General features: G+C 42.8%; 1 long non-coding RNA gene across 1 annotated transcript in view; it reads right to left on the bottom strand.

The window, feature by feature from the left end:
• Positions 1-7,371, bottom strand: part of LOC108544666 (uncharacterized) — a 33,495-nt gene extending 26,124 nt beyond the window's left edge. Inside the window, exon 1 of the long non-coding RNA XR_001889924.1 lies at positions 7,234-7,371. This is a non-coding gene — a long non-coding RNA (uncharacterized LOC108544666). The remainder of the gene's footprint in view (positions 1-7,233) is intronic.
• Between the last annotated feature and the right edge of the window lie 6,745 nt (positions 7,372-14,116).

Genomic DNA, 14,116 nt, shown 5'->3' with positions numbered 1-14,116 from the left:
TTTCTTTAAGAATTTTGAATATTGGCCCCCACTCTTTTCTGGCTTGTAGAGTTTCTGTTGAGAGATCCGCTGTTAGTTTGATGGGTTTCCCTTTGTGGTTAACCCGACTTTTTCTCTGGCTGTCCTTAGCAGTTTTTCCTTCATTTCAACTTTGGTGAATCTGACAGTTATGTGTCTTGGAGTTGCTCTTCTCCAGGAGTATCTTTGTGGCGTTCTCTCTGTTTCCTGAATTTGAATGTTGGCCTGCCTCGCTAGGTTGGGGAAGTTCTCCTGGATAATATCCTGAAGAGTGTTTTCCAACTTGTTTCCATTCTTGCCTTCACTTTCAGGTACACCAATCAGATGTAGATTTCATCTTTTCTCATAGTTCCATATTTCTTGGAGGCTTTGTCTGTTTCTTTTTACTCCTTTTTTCTCTAAACTTCTCTTCTTACTTCATTTCATCCATTTGATCTTCAATCACGATACCCTTTCTTCCAGTTGATCGAATCAGTTACCGAAGCTTTTGTATTTGTCACGTCGTTTTGGTTTTCAGCTCCATCAGGTCATTTAAGGACTTTTCTACACTGGTTATTCTGGTTAGCCATTCATCTAATCTTTTTTCAAGGTTTTTAGCTTCTTTGTGATGGGTTCGAACTTCCTCCTTTAGCTCAGAGAAGTCTGATTGTCTGAAGCCTTCTTCTCTCTACTCATCAAAGTCATTCTCTGTCCAGCTTTGTTCCATTGCTGGTGAGGAGCTGCATTCTTTTGGAGGGGGAGAGGCCCTCTGATTTTTAGAATTTTCAGCTTTTTTGCTCTGTTTTCCCCCCATCTTTGTGGTTTTATCTACCTTTGGTCTTTGATGATGGTGACGTACTGATGGGGTTTTCGTGTGAATGTCCTTTCTGTGTGTTAGTTTTCCTTCTAACAGCCAGGACCCTCAGCTGTAGGTCTGTTGTAGTTTGCTGGAGGTCCACTCCAGATGCTGTTTGCCTAGGTATCAGTAGTGGAGGCTGCAGAACATCGAATATTGCTGAATAGCAAATGTTGCTGCCTGATTGGTCCTCTGGAAGCTTCATCTTAGAAGGGTACCTGGTCTTGTGAGGTGTCAGTCTTCCCCATTCTGGGGGGTGTCTACCAGTTAGGCTACTCAGGGGTCAGGGACCCACTAGAAGAGGCAGTCTGTCCATTCTCAGATCTCAAACTTCATGTTGGGAGCACCACTACTCTCTTCAAAGCTGTCAGACAGGGACATTTAAATTTGCAGAGATTTCTGCTGCCTTTTGTTTGGCTATGCCCTGCCCCCAGAGGTGCAGTCTACAGAGGCAGGCAGGCCTCCCTGAGCTGAGGTGGGTTCCACCCAGTTCAAGCTTCCTGGCTGCTTTGTTTACCTACTCAAGCCTCAGCAATGGCGGGTGCCCCTCCCCCAGCCTCGCTGCTGCCTTGCAGTTCGATCTCAGACTGCTGTGTAGCAATGAGCGAGGCTCCGTGGGTGTGGGACCCTCTGAGCCAGGCACGGGATATAATCTCCTGGTGTGCCATTTGCTAAGACCCTTGGAAAAGCACAGTATTAGGGTGGGAGTGACCCGATTTTCCAGGTGCTGTCTGTCATGGTTTTTCTTGGCTAAGAAAGGGCATTCCCTGACCCCTTGCACTTCCTGGGTGAGGTGATGCCTTGCCTTGCTTTGGTTCTCACTCAGTGGGCTGCACCCCCTGTCCTGCACCAACTATGTGACATGCCCCAGTGAGACGAACCTGTTACCTCAGTTGGAAATGCAGAAATCCCCTGTCTTCTGTGTCATTCACGCTGACAGCTGTAGACTGGAGCTGTGCCTATCCAGCCATCTTGGAACCACCCCTCTTTTCTTTTCTGTTTTTTGTTTTTTTTTTTATTCAGAGTCTTGCTCTGTTACCCAGGCTGGACTGCTGTGGTACAATCTCAGCTCACTGCAACCTCTGCCTTACAGGTTGAAGCAATTCTCCTGACTCAGTCTCCTGAGTAGTGGGATTACAGGCGTGCATCAGCATGTCTGGCTAATTTTTGTATTTTTAGTGGAGACGGGGTTTCACCATGTTAGCCAGGCTGGTCTCGAACTCCTGACATCAGATGATCCACCCACTTTGTCCTCCTAAAGTGCTGGGATTACAGGCGTGAGCCACCACACCTGGCCAATGGGATACGAAGGGCAGGTTAGGTCATAGTTAGTGATCTAACCATACTTGAAAGTAAGCCTCTTCCCCCAGGATCCAGTGCCCAGTTAGCAGAACTAGTGGCACTTACCCAAGCCTTAGAATTGGGAAAGGGAAAAAGAATAAATGTGTATACAGATAGCAAGGATCCTTATCTAATCCTACATGCCCATGTTGCAATATGGAAAGAAAGGGAGTTCCTAACCTCTGGGGCAACCCTCATTAAATACCACAAGGAAATTATAGAGTTATTGCACCCAGTGCAAAAACCCAAGGAGGTGGCAGTCTTACACTGCCAAAGCCATCAGAAAGGTGAAGGAGAAAAGGCAGAAGGAAACCGTCGGGGAGATGCTGAGGCCAAAATTGCTGCCAGGCAGAACCCCCCATTAGAAATACCTACAGAAGAACCCTTGGTATGGAACAACCCCCTCCAAGAGATTAAGCTCCAGAATTCCCCAACTTTCACGGGGGCATAGTTTTGTCCCCTTGGGATGGTTAATGACAGATGAAGGAAAGAGAGAAAGAGACAGGAAGTCAGAGAAAGAGAGAGGAAGAAACAGGAGAGACAAAGAGAAGGAGACAGAGGAAGAGACAGAGAGACAAAGAAGACGGAAGGAAAGAAAGAGAGAGACGAAGGAGAAGTTGAAGAGAAAGAAAGAGAGATGGAAGTAGTAAAGAGAAAATAGTGTACCCTATTCCTTTAAAAGCCAGGGCAAATTTCTTTCTAGTCAGCCAAGGTATATTATGTGGAATGTCGACCTATATCTGCCTCCCCACTAACTGGACAGGTGCCTGCACCTTAGTCTTTCTAAGTCCCGACATTAACATTGCCCCAGGAAATCAGACCTTATCAGTATCCCTTGAAGCTCAAGTCCGTCAGTGCAGAGCCATACAACTCATACCCTTACTTATAGGGTTAGGAATGGCTACTGCTGCAGGAACTGGAATAGCTGGTTTATCTACTTCATTATCCTACTACCACACACTCTCAAAGGGTTTCTCAGACGGTTTGCAAGAAATAACAAAATCTATCCTTACTTTACAATTCCAAATAGACTCTTTAGCAGCAGTGACACTCCAAAACCGCTGAGGCCTAGACCTCCCCACTGCTGAGAAAGGAGGATTCTGCACCTTCTTAGGGGAAGAGTGTTGTTTTTACACTAACCAGTCAGGGATAGTAAGAGATGCCGCCTGACGTTTACAGGAAAAGGCTTCTGAAATCCCACAACGCCTTTCAAATTCTTATACCAACCTCTGGAGTTAGGCAACATGGCTTCTCCCCTTTCTAGGTCCCGTGGCAGCCATCTTGCTGTTACTAGCCTTTAGGTCCTATATCTTTAACCTTCTTATCAAATTTGTTTCCTCTAGAATGGAGGCCATCAAGCTACAGATGGTCTTACAAATGGAAACCCAAATGAGCTCAACTAACAACTTCTATGGAGGACCCCTGGACCGACCCGCTGGCACTTTCACTGGCCTAGAGAGCACCCCTCTGGAGGACGCTACAACTGCAGTGCCCCTTCATCACCCCTATCCAGCAGGAAGTAGCTAGGGTGGTCATTGGTGAAATTCCCAACAGCAGTTGGGGTGTCCTGTTTAGACGGGGGGATTGAGAGGTGACAACATGCTAGCAGCCCTCACTCTCAGTGCCTCCTCACCCTCAGTGTCCACTCTGGCAGCGCTTGAGGAGCCCTTCAACCTGCCATGGCACTGTGGGAGCCCCCTCTAGGGTGGCTGAGGTTGGAGCCGGCTGCCTCTGCTTGTGGGTAGGTGTGGAGGGAGAGGCGCCAGTGAGAACTGGGGCTGCTGCAGGGCACTCACAGTCAAGCGTGAGTTCCAGCTGGCACAGATGCGGGCTCAGTGGGCCCCACACTCCCAGGGCAGTGAGGGCCTTAGCACCCATGCCAGCAGCTGTGGTGGGTGCGCCGAGTCCCCCAGCAGTGCCGGCCCTCCGGTGGGCCCTCCAGAGCCCCCTCCTCCTGTGGTGGTCTCCCCTGCGGCCGGAGCCTCCCCGACGAGCACCCCCCCTGCTCTGCGGTGCCTGGTCCCATCAACCGCCCATGGGCTGAGGAGTGTGGGTGCACCGAGCGGGACTGGCAGGCAACTCCGCCCTTGGCCCCGTTGTGGAATCCACTAGGTGAAGCCAGCTGGGCTCCTGAGTCTAGTGGGGACTTGGAGAACTGTATCTAGCTAAAGGATTGTAAATGCACCAATCAGCACTCTGTGTCTAACTCAGCGATTGTAAATGCACCAATCAACACTCTGTCAAAATGAACCAATCAGCTCTCTGTAAAATGGACCAATCAGCTCTCTGTAAAATGGACCAGTTAGCAGGATGTGGGTGGGGTCAGATAAGGGAATAAAAGCAGGCTTCCCCAGCCAGCCAGTGGCAACCCACTGGGGTCCCCTTCCGCACTGTTGGATGTTTGTTCTTTTGCTCTTGCTGCTGCTCACTCTTTGGGTCCACGCTGCCTTTATTAGCTGTGACACTCACTATGAAGGTCTGCAGCTTCACTCCTGAAGCCAGGGAGACCATGAACCAACTGGGAAGAGTGAACAACTCCAGATACTCTGCCTTTAAGAGCAGTAACACTCACCGCGAAGGTCTGCAGCTTCACTTCTGAAGTCAGCTGGACCACTAACCCACCAGAAGGAAGAAACTGTGGACACATCTGAACGTCTGAAGGAACAAACTCCGGACTACCATGTTTAAGAACTGTAACACTCACCGTGAGGGTCCGCGGCTTCATTCTTGAAGTCAGCGAGACCAAGAACCCACCAATTCCAGACAGACACGGTATGATGTTAGCTATGGTTTTTTTTTGTTTTTTGTTTTTAAATAGATGCCCTTTATCAGGAATGTCTGAGGAGAAGAGAGACAGCAACAAGCAATGGAAAAATAGATTTTGGTGGGTATCTCATAGAAGTTTCTGTGTCCTACCTTTTGGACAAAACCCCAAGGACAGGTCAAAACCTGACTGTCTAAGGCGTTCAAAAACAGAGCCGGATTGTGCCATGCTCCATTACAGGTAAAAGTAGAGTTCAAAATAGAAACTGGGCTGGGTGCAGTGGTTCACACCTGTAATTCCAGCATTTTGGGGGTCCAGGGTGGGAGGATTGTTTGAGCCAGGAGTTTAAGACCAGCCTGAGCAACATGGAGAGACCTCGTCTATACAAAAAATTTAAAAAAACATCCAGGCATGGTGGTGTGTGCCTGTGGTCTTGGGAGGCTGAGGTGGGAGGATGGCTTGGGCCCAGGAGGTCCAGGCTGCAGTGAGCTGTATTCACCCCACTGCACTCCAGCCTGGGTGACAGAGCAAGACCCTTTCTCAAAAAACAAACAATAAAAAAAAAATGAATTTCAGTTGTAGGAAAATAAGGTTACATTTTTTGCTCACACAAATTGTAAGCTGAATTTCATAATCACTGTGTTATTAATCACCAAATAACTTTCACATCAGATTTTTTTTTCACTCATAAGTGGTAATGGCTATGTATAATAATAATTTCCAGGAACATAATCTTTTTGGATGCCTGTCCTGCTCAATATGAATCAATTCTGTTTCTTAGTGAATAAATTTTTAAAATGCTAAAACATTTTTTGGACTTAGCGTTGATTTTTAAAGGGAATCTCCTGTGGCTATTGCAGGGTATCTTTAATTGATCTGGAGTTAGAGAATAATACATTTATAGAAACGACAATCACATTTTACATAGAAATCAATGCCATTTTGCCATATAAAGGCTTCTGGGAAGCTGACTGAAGATGTGAATCTTGAGGCATTCCCTTTTATATATTCAAATGAAACAGTTATTCATTACTTTCTTATTTTGTAGGACTGTTACTTAATCAGAAGCAGGATTTCATGCAAAGTGTGGACATACATTATGATTTTCCTAATTACCACATTGCATTTTAATAGAAAAAAAATCCATCAAAATTCTTGAATTTGGCCCTGTAATTCAAAACAAAAAAATTTTAAAATATTATTTTCCTACCTTTTCAAGAACTTACCAATTTTGAGAAGCCTACATTATCATATTTCTTTGATTGCTTACTTTACTTCTTTATCTTCTTGAAAAGTTAGAAAAGCATCAATACTATGTTTTGTTTTTTTACTTTAAAACAGTGGTTCTTAGTCCTGGCTATATGTTAGAATCAAGTGGGTTGCTTTTATTTATTTATTTACATTGTTTTTGTTTGTTTGTTTTTTAGAAACAGGGTCTTGCTCTGTCACCCAGGCTGCAGTGCAGTGGTACAATCATAGCTCACTGCAACCTCAAATTCCTGGGTTCAGGTGATCCTCCTGCCTCAGCCTCCTCAGTAGCTGGGACTACAGGCATGTGCCACCACTGGGTTGCTTTTTAAAAATAACAACACATGAACCTTAGGCACCCCCGGGGGTGAGAGTTTGTTACTGGTATTCTTTAAAAACTCCCCGGTAATTTTAGCGTACAGCCTGAGTTGAGACTGTTGTTCAAATGATCACCAGAAAAAAAAAAAGGTCACCAGAAATGGTGAATTTTATGGTATGTAAATTATACCTCAGTAAAATTGTATAAAACAATAATCACCAACAGGTATTTAAAGCCTCACCGACATAAAGTGTCTCACCCATATGACTATCAGGTGCCAACAGGACCAGTTTCCCCAGGATCGAGAGGTTTCCCCACACAAGGGACTTGCAGTGCTAAAAAACTGGGAAAATCCTGGGCAAACTGGGAGAGGTGGTCACCCTATAGTACAGAAGAAATGGCTTTTCTAGATAGAAAAGAACATTTTTTCTTTCTTGGTGAGGGTTATTTGAGGAGAAACAGAGGTGGTTCTAGCCTCTTGCCCTTCTCTAAGACAGTCATTGTTGCTACTTCTTTACTGCGTACACACTCATGATCGCCTTGTCCTTTGACTTCAAACTCCACCACCTCATTGAAATTACCCTCTTGGAGATGACCAATGACTTTGTAATCACCAAATCCAGTGACTCACCAGTGTCTTCTGCTGATCCCTCTACCCCTTTTTTCTTGCTTTCTGTGGCATGGTATTAGAGTGTTTTTCCTACTCACCTTGAACCATTGCCATCGCCTTTGTTAGCTCCATTTCTTTTTGTTGTCTAGGTGTAGGTATTTTTCATGGTTCTGTTCTTGGCTGTCTTTTCTTGCCTATATATGCTTATGATTTCACCTGATTCCTTTCTGCATCGATTCCTATTGTCAGTAGCTGTTATCATGACCAGGACAGCCTTTCCTTCTCATTATCGATGGCCCTAATGGGGAAACAGAAGAGATACACACCTGCTTGCAAAATCTTAGAAAACTTTATTGTCTTCATAGTGAGTCCTGACATTATAGGGGGCAGAAATGTAATGTGACACATCAGGATAAATTCACAGGAGTTAACTTTGACAAAGGCTCATATTTCCTGCCTCAATAAATTGCAAACCCCATGAAAAACTCTGTATTGTCTCCCTAGCATTTAGCAAAGAGCCTGGTACATATAAGTGTTAATAAATAAATAAGAAGCTGTGCATCTTCAATAGCAACACATTTTCTGTTGTTTGTCAGTTCAGCCTTTCTTACACCATTCTCAGTCACATGCCAAAATTAGTAGAGGGAAATGGGAAAGGCCTGATGGCAGATGAAGGGGTTTGGCCTGAGTGTTCTCTTAAGTTCTCTCGGTAATTTGTGACATATAGTATTTACCTAGAAGCCCTGGAAAAGTTTCCGGATGGATCTAGATACTTTAAAGATAAAGCAATTCCCATCCCAATTTCCATTAAACCTCAAGTTTCCATAAATGATAACAACACTGTGTAACTGTATCCCAGTTCCAAAATAACTACACTGTATTCTAAGTAAAAAGGAAAGCAGGGAAATGGTCTGTAAGGAGCCTGGAAGAAAGAGAGTCAAAGGGGAAGACTCGGACATCAACTCTCTTCTGTTCAGAAAGTTGGTGGACAGATCACTAGCAGATGCTTTACTGTACCTTGGCAAATGTCTCTCTGTGGGGCTAACGAGTGCGTGAGGCTAAGCTAGCCAATGGAGATTGTTCATCTAATTCTATCTCTGATTTTGTGATCAGCAAGCAGGAGTCAGATTATGTTGTAGCAACCAACACAGACTTTTCTGCAGGCACAAACTAAGCAATGTGAGCTCTACAGTTGAGTTGACAGTGAATGTTTCTCATTGTAAAGTTGTGACTTTACGTTAGTCTGTAGCTGTAGCATGCTTTAGTTGTCCCAAGCCCAGGTATCTCTGGATGCACTGACAAAATGGAATTTTTCTTTTGACCTGCAAAACTGGAAGAATGTAGTGGCTACATCAAGGAGACAACACTCTGTGAAACAGCAAGCTGACTCCTGAGACAACATGTCTGGCTTTCCTTTTCTACCTCTGAAATTCCTATTTCATATCTCTAGCTCTAACTTCTCTTGAGTTCCAGTCATCTGGGCATCTCCACCTTCATATCCCAGGCCCATCTTAAACTCTTTGTTTTTTTTTGTTTTTTTTGCTGACAGGATCTCACTCGGTCACCCAGGCTGGAGTGCAGTGGTGCGATCATGCTTCACTACAGTCTGCACCTCCCAGGTTCAAGCGATCCTTTTATCTCAGCTTCCTGAGTGGCTGGGACCATGTTTTTATTTTTTGTAGAGATAGGGTTTCCCTGTGTTGCCCAGGCTGGTCTCAAACTGAGACCAGCAATCCTCCTGAGCTCAAGTGATCCTCCCACCTTGGCCTCCCAAAGTGATGGGATTACAGGTGTAAGCCACCTCACCTGGCCTCAAACTCATTCCTAAATGCAAATTACTAACCTCGAACTTCCAATCCGGTATCATCCCTGCTTTGGATTTCTTCAGAGGACCTCTAGCTTACATAGCACTTACTTGTTTTATCCATTGTTTGTTTCCCTCCACCATAATATAAGCTCCATGAGACAGGAGTTTGTGTATGTTCTGTTCATTGCTGTATTCCCGCTACCAACAATAGTGCCTAACATTCTGTGCGTATTCAGTGCATATTTGCTGGGTGAATGGAGTCCTTTCAGTCTTGTTTTAAAATATCTTTTAGGTTAATGTCTTTTCCCTTCTTATTGACACCATTACGTTACACTATGAAACAGAATCTACCAAGTCTCATATAATCTAGGTTTTTGTTACTTTAATCCTGTGCATCACTGCCAGATTAATCCTACTTGTAACTTATCTCTCATTATGTCACTCCCTTACTTGTAGCTCAATACTGTTTAAATATAGGATCTTCAGCCAGGCATTTGGAGCTACCAAGTATGACCCCAATCTGTCACTTCAATTTTCTTTCCTGTGATTCCTTTACAGATGCCTTATAGTAGAACCAAATTGGGCTGCTTGTTCTTTGAATATTTCTTGAACTTTCCTACCTCTGTACTTCTCCCATTCAGTTACTTTGCTCAGGAATGCCCATTTCCAGCTGTTTCTGTTGGTATTTGCTTTTGTATAGCTAATAATATTCACAGATGACTATTTTTAAATTTATCCATTTAAAAAATTGACATTGTGGTCAGATGAGGATTTAGCTCTTTTATACTATCACACTTCACCTCTGTGCTACACAGCTTCTGATTTTCCCTCCCGTTCCTCTGTCCCAAGATTCTCACCTATACGGGCCACATCAACAGCTTCTGTGCCTCCGGCTCCTTGCTGGGTTTGGACAGTGGGATGTACAAGGGAGGGAGGTGAGGGAGATGAAGGTGTTTATTACCCCAGCCCTCTTCCACTGTCCCTCAAACAAAGGTCATTGTTCCATTCAAGATGGCCTCCTTCTCACAGTCTTCTTTTGGATTTTGGTCACCTCCGTCCCTCTTTCTTTGGACCTAGGGGACCCAACCCTGGGTTATTAACTATCCCTGTGATTTCCTTACTTGCTGCCCACATTTTTGGAGATAATATTTTTATAAAGAAACCCTTCTGGTTAATCCTAATCTGAGTGCACCTTCTGCTTTCTGTTGGGATTTGGCTGACAGATGTATTCTCCCTCCATCCTCCCAATTTAGTTATATTAAAAGTTTTATTAAATCAATATTATTATTGTTATTTTTTTTGAGATAGACTCTCCCTCTGTCACCCAGGCTGGAGTGCAGTGGGGTGATGTCAGCTCACGGCAGCCTCTGCCTCCCGGATTCAAGTGATTCTCCTGCTTCAGCCTCCTGAGTAACTGGGACTACAAGCACGCGTTGCCACATCTGGCTAATGTTTGTTTTTTTGTAGAGATGGGATTTCACCATGTTGGCCAGGCTGGTCTCGTACTTCTGAGCTCCAGTGATCCGCCCGCCCCGGCCTCCCGAAGTGTTTGGGATTACAGGAGTGAGCCACTGCACCCAGCCTATGTGTAACTTTTGCCACTTCTTCCTAGGAAGACAGTTGACCATATTAGACATTCTATTTTCTCTGGAAATTTCCTTCCTGAGTCCTACCATCTTTTTTTTTTTTTTTTTAATCATGCTTAGGAATCATCTAGGCTTGCATTCAATATCTGTGGAATCCTATGACTTTTTCTTGGTTTACTCCTTTGATTTACTGAAAAATATGTAATAGTAGTTTCCTAAGAAGTGAGAGACAAACTCTTTGAGGTCTTGACTCTTGAAAAAGTTCTTGATAATTTGGTTGGGGACAGAATACTATGTTGAAAATGGCCTCAGGATTTTAAAGACATTGCTTTATTATCTTTCATTATCTCGTGTTTTTGATGAGAAGTGCAATACCATTCTAATTTTCTAACTATTTTTTGGGGGGACAGAGTCTTGGTCTGTAACCAAGGCTGGAGTGCAGTGGCATGATCTTGGCTCACTGCAACCTCCACCTCCTGGGTTCAAGCAGTTCTCCTGCCTCAGTCTCCCAAGTGGCTGGGATTACAGGTGCCCGCCACCACACTTGGCTAATTTTTGTATTTTTTTATAGAGACGGCATTTCACCACGTTGGCCAGGCTGGTCTCAAACTCCTGACCTCATGATCCGCCTGCCTCAGCCTCCCAAAGTGCTGGGATTACAGGCGTGAGCCACTGCGCCCAGCTTTTCTAACTTTCGAATGTGATTTTAAAAGTGTTTAGAAGATGAATCTTTGTGTTAGCCTTTTGGTTTTTTTCACTGTGATTGACCTGTGATACATCCTTTCACTCTGGATATCTGTGTCCTTAAGTTCTTAACATTTTTTTTTTCTTGCAATATTATAGAATACATTCTTAGCTGCCTGTTCAACAGACATTCTCTTCATATTTTTTGCTAACAGAATCCGTTTTTATACAGGCAACAATATGTCCAGACCCACAGGATAGATACATCATGATTGTTAAAACAAATCATGGTAATCCCATTTCTGGTTGCCAGATACAGCATTTACTTTTCCAGCTTACCTTGTAACTAAGGGTGGCTATGTAATACATTTCTTCTGGTCAATATGATAAAAGTGGTATTCTCAGGGGAGGAGAGGCTTCAAGGAATGGTTTTATTTTCCAATATAAGCCACAAGCATGGCAAGAGCTTATTGTGTTACCTCTTTTCTCTTCTTTGGATTTGACTGTGAGAGAGCATATTGTCACCTTAAAATTGTAATAGCCATCTTACTATCAGGTGGGGACAAGCCTAAGGACAAAATGCCAAAATACTGAGACTGTCAGAGTTGACTCAATGCATCAAACTGGACACAATTCCTCCAGACTTCATCTAAGATAATGGAACACTTTTATTATTTCAGCCATTTTTGTTTGGGCATTTTGTCAGGGGCAGGCAAATGCCTTCTGATTGGAGCATAGTCCTTTGGTAAGTTTTTCTCTTCGTTTTTCCTGTCTCTTTCTGGAACTTCTATTACTTGGAGCCCCTGGATTCATTTCTTTACCTTTTCCCCTCTTCCTGTTCCCCCATCCCCTTTCTCACTATTCTAATTTCCTGGGAAATGTCCTTAATTTTAGCCCCAACCATTCTACTAAATTATTGATTTAAGCCATCCGATTTTTAATTTACAAGGTCTCTTCTTCTCTCATAGTTCTTAAGAAATGTATCTTGTCTCATAAATGCAACATTTAAAAAAAATAGAGGCTAGTAATTATTGTTTTGAAAAGTTTTCTTCTGCTACCTGCATTGTCTTTATTTCTTCTGAATTCCTTTTCCACCTTGTTGTCTTTAGGGTAAAGGTATTTCTCAATTGTCGGGTGATACTAGGCTTTTTATATTTGCAAAAGGTTCTTAAAAGTTGATTGGGAGCTTTACATATATGGATGGACTTCCATATAGGTGATGAGGCAGCAAGCAAGCTTTTTTGTTTTGAGACCCCAAATAGCAGTTTCTACAGGTCTTTCAGGATTTTAAATTTCTTCAAAGAAAATCGTCAAAGGGGTATACAGATATGTGCAAGCATTCTAGGAGTAGGTGGGTGAAAGTGATTATGTGCCCCACAGTTTACTACCTAGACTTCCACTTAACCCTTCTCAGTGATGTACTGCTAAATATTAACAACCAGTTTTGTGAAAAGGAAAAAAAAGGCCTGATTTGTAGCATTTGCCGGTATCTGTGGTGTCATTATTCTCAACATGGCTGATTTCAGCCTACCAACGTGATATCACTTAATATGGAGTTGGGAAGATACACATAGTAGCTTGCCATCATCACATAGTATTTCTACCATACAAACACAATAGGTGTAAATAACCTCGAGGAAATAGATAGTAAAATATAGTAAAAATAATTAGGCAGTTGTAAGCTTTGAGTATTCATTATGTCTGTTTTTAATACAATTTATTTAGTTGTAAGCTTATATAATTTAAATTTTTTAAATGGCACTGTTTAACAACTGGCTTGCAAAATTCCTGAAAATTTAGCAGTCAGTTCTAGTGAGCTGGTACAAACTAGTTCCAGAGCATCACTGCTGTTTCCAGTCCTAGGCCCAACCCTCACCATTTACTGTGTCTGGCCTTCCTGATTCTGGAGCCTCTATTGCTGATTTTCTCCTGAGAATATAGTTCTGGTAGCCTGCAAGGTGTGGTGGTGAAGGATAAAGGACGAAGAGTTATGGCCTAAATGTATGGGTTGTGACTGAGTAAACCTCGGAATCTACAGCTTATTCTACAGGCTTTTGACAAATCCCTATATTTTCCGCCACCTACCTAAGCGCTTGCCTTCCACAGTGCCTAGCACCACAGAGTCCTAAGCTGTCTTTGTCTCTGCCAGTAAAAGAAGCTTCTCTGCAGACACTGAAAAGCAGTGCCTCTGCCTTCCTGGGTCAGGTGCTGCTGTTCTACCTGCTTCCTCTCCTAAGATGTTGACATCACTTGTTGGTTATTAACTTTTCTCCCATTCTCTTTGTCCTTTGGGTTTATACCTTTTATATTTCCTTTCTACATTTTAGTGGCAGCAGATAAATAAGTGTATTCAATTTAACTGGAAGAATAGCTCAGTAAGTATTGCATTTAAAATTTGTTGAATTGACTTAAGATTCCTGGAGTTGTTGTAGCAGCAACTAAACTCTGTCAATTAGCAGGAACTCACTAACTACTGATTTATTTAGTGTATTATTGTATTCTAGGCTATTAGATACCCACTTTGATTTTTCCTCTATTCTTTCCTTAAACTGAACTTTTTATTTTAGAGTAGTTTTAGATTTATAGAAAAGTTACAAAGATTATACAGAATGTTCTCGTATACCCTCACCCAATTTTCCCTATTATAAATATCTTTCCTTAGTATGTTGTATTTGTCACAATTAATGAATCAATACTGATACATTATTATTAATTAAGTCCATACTTTATCCAGGTCTCCCTAATTTTTACATAATGTCCTTTTCTGCTCCAGGATCCTCTTCAGGATATCACATTACATTAATCAGCGTATCTCCTTAGGCAAGTCTTGGCTGTGACAGTTTTCAGACCTTCCTTGTTTTATTTATTTATTTATTTATTTATTTATTTATTTATTTATTTATT

The sequence above is a fragment of the Rhinopithecus bieti genome, unplaced genomic scaffold (assembly GCF_001698545.2).
Source record: "Rhinopithecus bieti isolate Rb0 unplaced genomic scaffold, ASM169854v2 scaffold_21703, whole genome shotgun sequence".
NCBI lineage: Eukaryota > Metazoa > Chordata > Mammalia > Primates > Cercopithecidae > Rhinopithecus > Rhinopithecus bieti.
Note: the sequence above shows the minus strand (reverse complement) of the source record. Positions and strands in the feature narration are given on the sequence as shown.